The sequence below is a fragment of the Anolis sagrei genome, chromosome 5 (assembly GCF_037176765.1).
Source record: "Anolis sagrei isolate rAnoSag1 chromosome 5, rAnoSag1.mat, whole genome shotgun sequence".
In the NCBI taxonomy this organism is placed as follows: domain Eukaryota; kingdom Metazoa; phylum Chordata; class Lepidosauria; order Squamata; family Dactyloidae; genus Anolis; species Anolis sagrei.
In genome coordinates this window covers 183,098,696-183,113,606 of record NC_090025.1, presented here as the reverse complement: position 1 = coordinate 183,113,606, position 14,911 = coordinate 183,098,696, and positions in this window count along the sequence as shown.

Below are 14,911 nucleotides of genomic sequence, written 5' to 3'. Positions count from 1 at the left end.
ACAGCTGGTAGGCCTATAGATATTTTAAAAGTATGCAAACCAATTACCATCTTCACATCTTACCGCAGTGAATTCTATTTGTTAATTAAGTGTTTTTATGATGCACAAAATGTTAAGTCTGCAGTCCTTCAAACATCCCAGACCTCTCCAGTTTTCAAAGCTGTGCCAAATTGCTCAGAGGCAGAAGACATGCATGCAAACAGATAATAAGAGGTGATTTAACATGAGATACATTTTTATTGACTTGCAGAATGAGATATGTATAATTTGGGAAATATTGAAACAGATGTGGTTTTCTTTCTTCTACATCTTTAGAAATAGGCTTGGCAATGTGCATAATCAGTGCCATTTAGGACAAATGGCTACTAGGTTTTTGTTTTTGTTTTGTTTTACAAGAATCTGTTTGTACAATGCCTCTGTGGTATACTTTCCAAAGCTAGTAAGATAAAACAGTTCCTTAAGGAAATAGTTTTCAATTTATAACTTACAGGCAGGGCCAAGGTCAAACAACATGGTGTTCAGTCATGTATAGCTGGTTTTCATTTTTTACACACAAACTGTAAATGGATTTACTCTTAAATCAAAGATGTGCCCGCTATAGGGTGTTGAGTAAGGTCAGGAGGAGGAAGTTATGATAAAGGGGATTTTATATCCCCTTTCCCTAAAAACAGGATTCACAAATGTTTAAACAAAATTATTAAAAACACACATAAGAAGCTATTGCTAAAAAATACAGTAGACTCTCTGCTAGGCTTGTGCATTTTGGCTGAACCTCGATCTTTTTCTGCTGGCCGGAAACCGGTAGACCTTATCCATTTTTGTGTACCTCCCGGAATGGGGAAGGTAGCTGGATAGCTGTTTTCGGTCCGTAGTCAATAAATGAGGTTAGATCCAGTGCATTGGCAGCAATGGGGAACTTACGAGGCTCCCGTTTCCATTCCTAGGACTCTTTCTTTCTTTTTTTCCCCTTCAAGGGAGACTGGGTTTCAGCAGCAGAGTTAAGGAAGGACCCTACCCGGTAGCCTTTTCTTTTTCCCCCATGAAGTGAGTCTGGATTTCAGCAATAGAGATCAAAAAGTCTGCCCTGAGTCCCCCTGTCCCCTCCTGGGGGGTGAGAAGGGTAGGGTATAAACATAGGAAATAAATAATAATAATAAATAAATAAAGCACTTTCTCTGGCCCATTATGGGGGAATGGCTTCCTAGGCTCCCCTTCCTGTCATTTTAGGCATCGTTTGTCCTTATATCCTTCATTAAGACCAGGATTAAAACATCAGAGTTGAGATACCACTCTTTCTGCGATCCTGTCCCTTCTCTCTGTAGAGGAGACTGGTTTTAATGCTTTGTTAAAGCTGCTTCTGCTCTAGATGAGAGGTGTTCCAGCCAGGTATGCATGATCTCTCTCCCTGGAGCATGCACAGCTTTCTAAGGCATTTTAAAATAAATAAATAAATAAATAAATAAATAAATAAATTTTAAGGAGGCCCAAGGAAGGAAGCACAATGACCTGGAGCTATCTATCATGGTCTTCCTTTTTAAAGCCCTCTTTTTTCTCTACTGCAGGCCTTGCCTGGAGTAGCACACTTCAGTCTCCTTTCTGCTTCGGGTTATTGCTTCCTTAAAGCTGTTTCTACTTTCTACTCTAAAGGAGAGGTAACTAGGTAGTAGTAGTAGTAGTAGTAGTAGTTGTTGTTGTTGTTATTATTATTATTTAATTACTATTTTATCTTTTAGAAGTATATTCTGAAGGAGAGGAAGGGAACTCTCCAAGCTCCCAAACGCGTTGGTGTGCATGCCATCTACTTGTCCCACACTTCCCCAATTCCCAGTCCCACTAAAGAAAAAGAATCAAGAAAATAAAGAAAAATCAAAAAGATTCAATTGTGGTACCAAATAGAGGAGGAGGAGCCGCGACTGGCTTCTGCATGGTCCCATTACAGATGGAAAATCATGACGGCTGGGCCCTTGCTATTACAGCCTTCTGAAGAAGCCGAAGACACCAAAGGAAATGGCTAAAAACATATCTGCGCTCAAGCCTACTCTCTGCCTTCATTGTAACCATCTGAAGAGTAACCATTCTGAATTCAATAGCAAAGTCCAAATTAGAGAATAATCATTGAATCATTTGGACATATTTACATGTTAACTCATCATTCACTATTTAAATCAATGGACCTGTTTTAGTTGGAACTGATCCTCAGGATTCTGGCCATACAAATCCATTTTCTTGGATTTTTATCAGAGCCTCTAATGCATACTGGCAGGCAATTAAACAACCAATTACACAGCATCAAGTATTAAATAGAAGGATGGTTTGTTGCAACTACCATGTGACTACATGAGTGTAGATTTACACTACCCACCTACAATTTAGGAGCGTGTCCAGTCATCCGGATGTTTGCACCCACTTCTTTTTGCCATCCTGATTTTGCTATCTTATCACAACATGGTAAAGAAAAATATGTAGGTCCTGGCATTATCCTGAAGTTCCAAGCATTTAAAACATAATGCTCTACAGAATGTTTTAAAATACATGAAAGGGAGAATTTGGCCAGATGGTAAGGTCAAAGGAAACATAGGGGTGTTGAAGAGGGCAGCAGGGACAATGAACTACATGTAAGAGCTACATTATATTGGCCTAAAGACACAATAGAGGAAGACCTTTCTCAATTCCAATTGGTAAATCTATATATTTGGATCTCAATTCTATATAAAATAACAAGGTAGATGTTTTTTCAGCCTTTAAAAACAGAATCCAATCAACAGTTACTATACTTCTCTCAGATGTTTTCTAAATCAGCTTCATTTGACTGAGAAAGTTGTTGGGTTTTTTTTTTTGTCAGAGATGGCAGCTGAGAATGAATCAAAGTGGGTGCCAGTTGGAGTGGGAGGTGGGCACAGTGAAACTTTTTCTGTCTCCACAGAAAGCAGCTTAATGACCCAGACAATTTTTAACAACCGGTTGGGCAAACAGGTGCAATCCATCTGAATGACACTACTGTTTCTGAACCAGACATGCCATATGTTTGATGACCACTGGGCAGAAATTACATGTTTTTATTGCCATTTTATTTTAATTACTAGTGAAAATATCTGGCTTTTTATGGATTAGAGCCATACTTGTTTCATACCCCTTCAGGCACAGTTACACAGTTGTCATATTTTGACACTATGCCCACTCATTCTAAGTGAAACTGTGGATCTAGTTATACATTTTGTGCATAATTAATACACTTGAGTGCAATAAAGAGTTCTTTTGTCTGATGCCCCTTCAGCCACCCTTCCTGTTCTGATTGTTGTAGTGGCCAGTGGGTGCTACATGGCTAGTGTCTTGTCAGTTGTTGTCTGGAGTGACATTGACCAGGGCTCCAGAGTAATATAGGAGGGCGAAGAAGAGGTTTTACCCTCTTTTCTCCCTCTTCCCTTCTCCAGTTGCCTCATCGCTTCAGCTAGGATCACTCTAAGCAACGAGCAACAAATACTGCATCTGGTGGCCACTGAGAATGAGAATTGCGGGGAGACAGTTTATTTATTTATTTACTGCATTTGTATACTGCCTTTCTCAGCCTATCGGCAACTCAAGGCAGTTTACAACAAATATCATAGTACAAATTAAAATATTATAAAACCACAGCAGAAGCAATAAAAATCAACAACATAAGCGTCTCCTTGTTAAAAACATATTGTCCAATTCCGTCAACTAGTCATTCAGTTTCCTATGTAAATTACTCTGCATTTGTAAACGCTTGCTCAAACAACCATTCTTTAACTTTTCTCCAAAACGTAAAGAGAGAGGGGAGCAACCTCATATCCCTAGGGAAGGTGTTCCATAGTCGAAGGTCACGACCGAGAAGGCCCTCGTCCCTGCCAACCGCACGTGTTGAAGGCGGGATCGAGAGCAGGGCCTCCCAGGAAGACCTTAAAAGTCCTAAATGGTTCATAAGGGGATATGCGTTTGGACAGGTAAACTGGGCCAGAACGGTTTAGGGCTTTATAGGCTAAAGCCAGCACTTTGAATTGTGCTCAGTAGCAGACTGGCAGCCAGTGGTGCTGGCGAAACAGAGGAGTTGTATGCTCCTTGAGTGCCACTCCTGTTAACAATGTGGCTGCCGATCGTTGGACCATTTGAAGCTTCCGGACAGTCTTCAAAGGCAACCTCACGTAGAGCACGTTTCAGTAGTCTAAATTCTGTGTTTCTAGTCAGCCCAAGGCTGTAGTATTTGAGATAGTCATGTAAACAGTTGCAGCTGGCTCCATTTCAGAATCAGCCCAACTGCTTACATGAACCCAGAGAACTTGGGGCAACCCACAACTTTTGTTAATGTGGTTCAAAGCTGCATTAAGCTGCCTTTTCTAGGATTAACTCAAATCACTTCTATACAACATTCAGCTGGCATGGAACTTATTTACCCCTGGCCTTTCTAGAGAGGGCTTCCAAAATTTAAGAGTAACCACTAAGAAGGCCCTCTATTTTGTTCATACCAAAGTAGCATGAGAAGGTAGAAAGAGAGGATGGTATCTCCAAATAATATAATAATATACTTTATTTATATTCTACTCTATCTCCCCAAGGGGACCCAGGGTGGATTACAGAATGCATATATGGCAAACATTCAATGCTGTTATACAAATTAACAAAGACAAACAGTACATAGACAGAGGGAAAGCTTCCCTCTGTTTTTCTGATTTCTGGCATCTGGAGGCTGTGCTCGACTCGGCAATGGGGAGGTGCTGTTGTTCCATTTTTCCATGCCTGAGGAATCTGTTGTCCATGGACACCTTACCTGCTTGTCTTCAGGGGTGCCTTTTACCTCCCCACAAAAGCTGTACCTATTTATCTACTCACAAATGCTGTTAAAACTCAAATGGGTTCTCTGATGGTCTTTCAGATAACCTGGGTCCAAACCTATAGACCTTTATAGCTCAAAATCAAAAGAAATAAGGATAAGAAATATTGCTTAAGGCACACGTAGAAAAGAATAAGGAGAGCATTTGGTTGCAGTGACATTTTAGGGATACTTCTAAAAAGTTTGGTTTATCTATTATGGTTGATTATCTTCAGCAAATGAGTCCCTTGTCATTTTAGTCTTCTATTTAATGTCTTTCATGTGCTTCTCTGTGTCTTGAAATTTTGCTTCTGTGTGTCTTGAAATTAGATGTCTTTCACTGCAGAAATATTAGTTTGAAGTTTTCACAAAACGCAATGCCTCTTGGGGGAAATGCCTGCTTTTACAATTGAAGACAGCGAGGAAAGTGTTTATTGTTTTCAAGAATCCTACAATCAATGTATATTGAATTGCAGAGACAAGAAACAGATAATAACCCAAAAAGAGCTGCCATGAATTTGAGGCACTTATGTTGTGATGGATCCACTCCTTGATCCCAGATTGTGTACTACTCTATTTAAATCTTCTACCAGCTTGCTTAGTAGGCTAGAGCACTAGTCCTCCTCGGTCATCCAATCTTGTATTCCCCCTTCACTCTTTCAAAAGGCATGTATCCTACAATGATAGAAACAAAGAACATCCTCCTCCCTCTGTTTTAGGAACATTTCACATTGTTGTTGTCAACTGCGATCAAATTAATTTTGAATTATGGTGACCTCATGAATAAAAGACCCATCATCAACAGTTCTGATCAGGTCTTGCAAACTCAGTGTCGTGGCTTCCTTTACTGAGTCTGCCCATTTGCAGTGCAGCCTCTTTTTCAGTTGCCTTTCACCTTGCCAAGCATTATTATCTTTTCTACTGAGTGATTTCTTCTTGTGGTACATTCATAATATGGCATTTCAGTTTAGTCATCTTGGCTTCTAGGGAAGGCCCAGCCCTGTTTTGCTCTAGAGCCCATTTGTTTGTCATTTTAGTAGTCTACAGTATCAGTCGAACTCTTCCCCATCTCATTTCCAATGAGTTGATTATCTTCCTATTATATTTCTTCATTGTTCAGCTTTTCAACCATATGTAGACATGGAAAATACAGTTCTAACTTTAGTATTCAATTATCTATCTTTGTACCTAAGAATTGTGCCTCATTACTTTATAGCTATCTTTCAATGATATAAAAATGGCTTGAGTATAAACCTAAATAATCCCATTAATTATTGAAATGGAATCAATAGATCATAACATACACTGGGCTGCTATGGTAACTGTAAAATACAGGGATAATTTTAAAAATGCAAACATGTTTTTGGCAAAATTTATTGCTGTGGATAATTTGAGAAAAAGCAAGAATTCTGTAAATTCTTTAAACCAGAAGTGACACTTTCACATCACTTTGTCACTTTGGCTATTGCCAAAGTGACAAAGGCACTGAGTAGTGATCAGCCCTATTTTTGTGCCTAGTGGGTACCATGGAGGTAAAGTATGCATGGTAGTCTAGTGGCGTCAAACCAGTTCCAGTGTTGCTGGGGCATGTGGCTGTTATCCAGCTACTGGGCCACTTCAGGAGCATGCAGCCATCATTCAGCCACTGAACTGACCATGCAGATGTCGGTAATGTTGATCCGGAGTCCCCACTCCAGATCACCATTGCCATTTATGGCCAGTGTAGATGCACCTATAGACTGGATGAGGACAAATTAAAATCGAATCCCAACAAGACAGAGGTCCTCTTGGTCAGTCATAAGATTGATCAGGGTATAGAGTTGCAGTCTGTGCTGGATGGAGTCACACTCCCCCTGAAAACATAGGTCCACAGTCTGGGGGTCTTCCTGGACTCATCGCTAAGCCTGGTGGCACAGGGTTTGGCAGTAGCCAGGAGGACCTTTGTACAATTAAAGCTTGTGTGCCAGCTACAACTGTATCTTGAGAAGTCAGACTTGGCCATGGTGGTCCACGCTTTAGTTACATCCCATTTACACTACTGTAATGGACTGTATGTAGGGCTGACTTTGAAAGGTGCCTGAAAATTCCAACTAGTTTAAAGATCTGCAGCTAGTTTATTGGCAGGCAAGGGCGGCTCAACCCATTACGCAAAGTAAGCATTTGAAGTATAGTTGATTTTGCCCAGGGGCACTCTTGAGGTCGTGACATATGCAAGTTGTAGTTACTGAGATGTAGAGTTCACCTACAATCAAAGAGCATTCTGAACTCCACTAATGATGGAATTGAACCAAATATGGCACACAGAATTCCCACGACGAACAAAAAATATATATCCGTGATTGGTTGGGGGTGTGTGTGCCAAAATACTGTTTGCTTACCGTTGAAAATTACCTAGGGCCGCCTCTGTTGGCAGGTACTGGACCCAGAAAGCACACCATCCCGCTGTTTCAGCACCTACATAGCACCTACACCTACAACTGACACTGTCTACCAATAGGTTTCTGAGCCCAATTCAAGGTGCTGGGTTTGACATTTAAATGGTTCAGGCTCATCTTACCTATCTGACCGCATTGCCTCTTACCATCCTGCCCAATCATTAACATTTTCCAGAGAGACCCCTTTCTCACTGCTGCCGGCATCACAAATATGGTTGGCGGCAATGAGAAGACCTTTTTGGGAGCCACCCCGGCCCTTTGGAACACCCTCCCCATTTAGATTAAAACTGCCCCTTCCCTGTTATCTTTCAAGAACCAGTTGAAAACCTACCTGTTCAAGCAAGCTTTTGATGAATAAATTCAATTGCTAATGACAACAAAGTCAATTTGCACTCAGCTTAGCGAAATATACTTTTTAATTGATGAGTCTCCACAATAATTGTAATTGATTTTAAATGTTTTTAATGCTTAATATTTATTTATATCTTACTTCTGGACATTATTATGCTTTGTGTGATATTTTTCTATTTTATGTTAAGCTAGCCATCCCCTGGCATACATTGCTGTGTATATGTATTTTGTGTGTGTATATGTGTGTTTGCGTATATAAACGTGGCTTGTGCATGCGTTGTAATGTATTTTTTTTAATTTTTTGGCTCTTTAAGTTTCTTTTGCTGTTTTTATGAGTGTTTTTCAGTTTTTTTATGAGTGATGGTCACTCGTTGACCTGATACGTGTATTGTGCCCAAATTTGGAGTCAATGAATTCACCCAGTGGTTTTTGAATTCTGTTAATCTCACAAATGAACATTACATTTATATAGATGCACTTTGATTTGTATTGTATTATGTTGTGAGCCACTTTGGGTCCCATTAGGGAGAAAAGCGGGATATAAATAAATATTTCTTATGATTACTATTCTGGATCCCGAGGAACTAGTATTTATAGGCTATTTAAATGTCTGCTAATTTGAGTGGATCCAGTACTGAGGTAGAGTGGGGCCCATTTTGATTTTTAAAGCCAAAGTGTTTAAACTTCAGCTCAGGCAGATTCCTGTAAAACCTGAATGTCCTGTATGTATTTTGTATTTGCATGCAGACAGATATTTTTAGCATTGTTGTTATTGTTCATTCGTTCAGCCGTCTCCAACTCTTCGTGACCTCATGGACCAGCCCACGCCAGAGCTCCCTGTCAGCTGGCACCACCCCCAGCTCCTTCAAGGTCAGTCCAGTCACTTCAAGGATGCCATCCATCCATCTTGCCCTTGGTCAGCCCCTCTTCCTTTTGCCTTCCACTTTCCTCAGCATAATTGTCTTCTCTAGGCTTTGCTGTCTCCTCATGATGTGGCCAAAGTACTTCAACTTTGTCTCTAGTATCCTTCCCTCCATTATAGAAGAAGTATATTAATGTCTTTGCTCAAGAAGGTTTTCTTTTCTTCATCAGGGAGCATTCCATTTCCAAAGGTAATGTGTGGCTCTGTTCCAGCATGGATCAGAATGGTAGATGTTGCCATCCATTTTTGGCACTGCAAAATATATTGTACTTTATCTGAATTCTGTTTCTCTTCCTACCTCACAATTATGCCTCAGTTCCAACAGCTTTATAAGCGGTAAGCTCCTTAAGTCTGATTTGTGTATCTTGAAACTATTGCATTTTGGCTGGCTGGAAAAGGCAATCCTCTGTTATGACTTCCAGGCTAAATTATGGTTTTTGTATTTATCTGCAGAATAAAATTATACTTGCAAGTCAAAATTCAGAATTCTGTCCTATTTAATGAACCAAGAAGGGCAAAGCCTAGAACACTGGCTGTCTTTTCTCCCAGAATCCTGTCCCCATCTGTAGATTGCACAAATTGAGAAGTATCCATCAGCACTGGACAAGCAGGCACCAAGGTTACCTCAATTGGAGCTGTATCATCTGTGGTGCCTAAGTCAGACTAAATCAAAGAGATCTTATCTGAAAAATGATGAGCAAGTTCTTTACAACATCTGGTTGCATTGGTTACATTTTCTTTTGAACCAGATTGTACTAGATTCCTAACCATCTAAAACAGCTCCGTTGATCAGTTATGTGCTGATTCAATGGTACTGGTGAGAAATGTCTGATTTGCTGCCTTTATTGCCCCACCATAGGCTTTCAGATACATCTTTGCCTGTTTCCAGTTAGAATCACCTGTTTCATTATGCCAGTTTCTCAGAAGGACCTCCATGGTGCATGTGGCAGGGCTCAGACTGCATTGTAGTAAGTGGTCTGTGGTTTGCTCTTCTCCACACTCACATGTCATGGACTCCACTTTGTAGCCCCATATCTATGTATATCTGTGTATATCATTAATATCCACAGTGGCTGCATCTTCAGCTTGGTCCAAAGTCATATTAGTTCCTGAACTATATAGAGGAGCTGCAGTTGCCTTAATTTCAGAGCATATGGGGATGCATTTTATGTAAGGGTACTGTCTTTGATTTTAGCTTCATCTGCCCACCTTCACTGTTACTCAGTTATGTCAGGCACTAAGACTACAATGAAGAACAGGTTACTTATTGGTAAATGTGGCTTTTCAGGTGATAATCCGTGACCTCACACAATGTCCCTACTCGCTCTCTTATATTGCAAATCCAGCTTCTGTTATTAGGTGAATCATTGATCAGTTGTTTTGACTTTTAGGAGCATGTGTGTAGAGAGGAGGTGGTAAGGTTTTGCTCAAGCCACTCAGCTCAAGAACTTTTTGTTTGTGTCTCTACATAAGCAAAATACTTGGTTGTCCAAGGGCATCAATGTTCTTGCTTGCTGCCTGAAGGCACTGGGTGTTGGGCCTAAGCAAGCAAGAACTAAAAGAACTAAAAAAGCTGTCCACAACTCTTTAGACAACCGTTGAAGGGAAAGCTGGCCACAGAGTTGTCACCACTTCTGAAAAGATGTTGTAGTAACTGTATGTTATTATACAGACTCAAATGATAGGAGAAGGACCACACATATTTTGAGCATCCTATTGAAGAGAATACATGTATTTTATAGGGTATATCTATTGTGTTCCAAATGGACTTTAGAATAGCATGTCATGGGAAAAAAAGACAATGAACTTCTCCAGTTCCAAAGTTTTATCTCTACTTTACTTCAATGTAACATCCTTTTATACCCAGGCACCACACTAAAAATGCACATGAAGGTCCACAGAGAGAAACTATAGTTATGGGACAAATTAATTGTTGGCCTCCTGTTGGCCTAATGGTTCTTCTGGATGTAGATGTCTATAAAATGTGATTATAGACACTTTTAAAAGATACGGCTATAAATATATATTAATTATGCAAGCTGAATAGGAATTCAGTGTTCAAACATAACAAATCTTAAATGGTTCTGGCCCAGCTTACCTGTCTAAATGCATCTCCTCCTATGAACCATCTCAGAGTTTAAGATCTTCTAGGGAGGCACTACTTTTGGTCCTGCCTCCTTCGCAGGTGTGACTGGTGGGGACAAGAGACAGGGTCTTTTCAATGGTGGCCCCTCAGCTGTGAACTCCCTCCCCAGTGATAATAAAGCAGCTCCCTCCCTCCTGGCCTTCAGGGTTCAAGCCTTTAGAGATTAACTGCAGTGCAATAATAGGTATTCAATTATGTGCAATGACTTTGGGAAGAGCCCCAGATTACGATTGTGGATGGCGTGATTTGTAATAGTGATTGTAATGTCTTATATGTTTTTAATGTGCATTTAATTTTAATTTTTTAACTTAATGTATTTTAACTGTTTGTCGTTTAAAGGCATTGAATAGTTGCCATATGTAAAGCCGCCTTGAGTCCCCTTCGAGGTAGAGAAAGGTAGGATACAAATATAGTAAATAAATAAAAATAAATAAATCCACGAACAGCAAATGATGGGGAACAACATAGTGTTGAAATCAATAAGTTCAGTTTTATGGCTGATATAATTCAGGAATATATGCACTTGTAATCTAATAAAGAACATTTCTTCCTATGTCTTGAATTCCTCTGTAACTGTGTGCCTTCATGCTTTTTCTTAATGCAACCCAAAAATTACCCTTGTAATAGAATTTTCTCAGCAAGATAAATTCAGAAGGCGTTTCTTCCATTGCCTTCCTCTGAAGCTGAGAGTGTAACGTGCCAAATGTCATCCGGTAGGTTTTCCCCAGTGCGTGGGAAATTGAGCCCTGGTCTTCTGAAGTCTTAGCACAACACTCAAACTACTATGCCCATGTACTTCTCAATGATATCCTATAGAAATATGGTACTTTAGCCTGATGTGGTGTCTCCAAATTCAACCCTTTCACAGAACAAGAAATGCTGCCAATTGTATAAGCAGTGTTACCACTTTGGAAATTGTGTGCTGCAAAATATATACATATGTCTTTTAAATGTTCACACTAATGGGAACGATTTGCAAATAGAAAGTTGTAATTCCATGAAGATAACGAAATGACAATGGACCATGAAAAACTCATTATAATATCCCTGTGATTAGTGGCCTGCTCTATGCACTTAGTGACTTCCCTTATGCACAGATTCTCTAAGGCAAACACTTCAGTAAAAGCAGAAGAAGTACCAGTGGGGAACCGGGAAAAGGAATCTTAATGAATAAATAATTCAATTGTCTAAGATAATGTTCCTATTACAGTTCCCCTATGGGTATCGCTATTCTGTGCCTAACTGGACATTGTTCAGTTGAATGTTAATGGCTCCCACAATTGTGCCTCAGCTTTTTATGAAAATGAAAACTTTATGACAATGGTCCGGCTCTTAACAACAGTAGTGAACTTGAGTCTGAACTATACCGTATCAGATTGCCAATGGGAGCTTGTGTATCCATAAGCAATAATGAACTCTCCATGCATAGAAAACCAGCATGCCAGGGAGAAACTGCTACAATATAAGACATCTCTACTGGTATTTTTTTTTTCAATAGAGAAATTTATTTTATATTTCATCTCCTTCTTTTCTTTTTGTAGTACAAGTATGCGGTAGCAATTTGATTGTTGGACTGTGACTCTGGAGATGAGGGTTCAGTTCCTTGCTTGGCTGTGTATACCCTCTGGATGACCTTGGACAAGTCCCAGAAAATCCCATGACAGGTTCTCCTTAGGATCACCATAAGTCAGAAATGACTTGAAGGCACACAATAAGCATTCACTTGCTCATGCTCACATATTTGTTTTAATTCTAGGTGGGAATCACAAAGTTATTCAGAAGATGTGGAACTGCAAGTCCCAATAGTTCTGATCTGCATAACCTATGCTGAGGTATGCTGGGATTTGGAATCCATCATCAGTCTGGTAATTTAATAGCATGCTGTTATATTTTAGGTAATTGCAGTCCAGCTGCAAATGTATTTATTTCTCATGGCTATGAGATCTTACTGTACTGCAAAGCATAGTATGCACTCTATGAAAAGCCTTCAATCCCTTCCAAAGAGGTAATAATAATAATAATAACACTTTATTTGTACCCCGCTACCATCTCCCCAAGGGACTCGGTGTGGCTTACATGAGGCCGAGCCCGAACATAACAATACAAGCAATAATCACAACAATACAAGTAATTAAAATAAAACATAAACATATAACATTATCAATAAGACAACATACAATTAAAACTATGGGAAGGCCAAATGTAAAATTAAAATTGGAAATAGTGCTGAACATAGACGAACAGGTGATAATGGCGTTTGTGGAGAGACATATGAGCAGACCTAAAAAATGTAAAGTGCTTTAGAGGGACAAAGTGCTATGGGATCATTAATCTGGGAAGGCACACTGGAACAACCACGTCTTCAAGCTCCTCCTAAAGACTACCAGGGTTGGGGCCAGCCTGATGTCCTTAGGGAGGGAGTTCCAGAGTCGAGGGGCCACCACCAAAAAGGCCCTCTCTCTCGTCCCCACCAATCGCATCTGCGATGCTGGCGGAATCAAGAGCAGGGCCTCTCCAGATGAACGGAGAGATCGTGTGGGTTCATATATAGAGATGCGGTCACACAGGTAGGCAGGCCCCAAACCGTTCAGGGCTTTGTAGGTAAGAACCTGCACTTTGAATTGGGTCCGGTAAATGAATGGCAGCCAGTGGAGCTCCTTGAACAGGAGGGATGACCGCTCCCTGTGAGGAGCCCCAGTTAACAATCTGGCTGCCGCCCGTTGGATCATCTGAAATTTCTGGGCTGTTTTCAAGGGCAGCCCCACATAGAGTGCATTGCAGTAATCCAGTCTAGAGGTGACTAAGGCATGGACCACCTTGGCCAGATCCGCCTTCCCGAGGTATGGTAGCAGTTGGAGCACGAGTCTTAATTGTGCAAAGGCCCTCCCGGTTGATCTCAGTTGCATGAATGGAATTATATTCTACTAATGAGATCCTGAACCTAAGCTTTATAATCTCCATAGAAGAGCCCTGCTTGGTGTTGTGTTTCCAACCTTCTATTCCAATAGGATTAGAAAGTGGGATGTGCTTTGTTACATCATGCCACAATAATGTGGACATCCTTAACTTTTGTGCATACAGGTTTGTATTGTTCTTTGCATATAACCAATACAATTTTAAAAGCTTCCATAAAGTGTGTCTGAAATAAATACTATTTATTACCATATTTACCATATTAGCATTCACAGAGTGTACATATTTTGTTCTCTGCAAGAAAAAATGTGACATCCCAGATCCCAAAGAGACTGTAACAAATGTATCTGGCTGGCATCCCTGTAGGCAAGTCAAGACTACACCGAACTGCCCTATTTTAATTTTATTGATTCATGCATATAAGTATGAGCTATCAAAGTATGTATTTCCAGACACAGCACAATTAATGAATGCTACATCCAGCCAACACAGGTAAATCATCACATGCAATAGCAATGATGATCTGAATAGCCTTCAAATTTGTTCTCATTCAGTTTTCTAAAAGCAATCTCATTTCTCAGATAATATGTTTTCCCCTGTATTTTATCTCTTTTCTCTAATGTATGAATTTTTATCTTGATTAAGCCATGGATGTGATGAGCTTCTCTTATTTGGAAACTGAAAATCTGAAAACTTCCAAAACCTGAAAATGTATCCCACTTGCTGCCCACTTCTGCCACACATAGCTGCAATGTTCTCGTTCCTCAATTTCTCAGAGCCTCGGTCTTTTATTTTGCCATCAGCTGCCTTCTCCCACCTTTGAGATGGTGGCTGTGCCTGTGGCCAAAAAGAGAGAGACTGTGGTTCTGAGAGACCAACAAGCAGGAGAGCCACAGTTTCCACCTCAAAGGTAGAAGGCAGTTGGTGACAAAAAGAGAAACTGAAGGTTTGTGGAATGGCAGGAGGCATGGATTTGTGCAGAGAACTATGAGTGGAGTTCCACCATTTCACAGATCCTCAGTCTTTCTCCAGTCTCAGACATAACACAAGTAGAGAACAAATAATACAAGACTATTCCAAATAAAATTAAATAGTAACAATAAAAAATACAGAATGTTTTTGATCCCAAGCATTTTGGATAAGGCATACTGAATCTATACATGTTTTGAAATGTACATATGGACTGAGATCAGAGTGCAGGAGGCAACTCTTTGTCAGCATAGTTATATTGCTGATCCAGAAGGCAATGACGTCTCCTCCCCACCAGATGTGCAAAGGCAAATGAAGTCTCTCATACATAGTGTTTTCTGCCTTGCCAC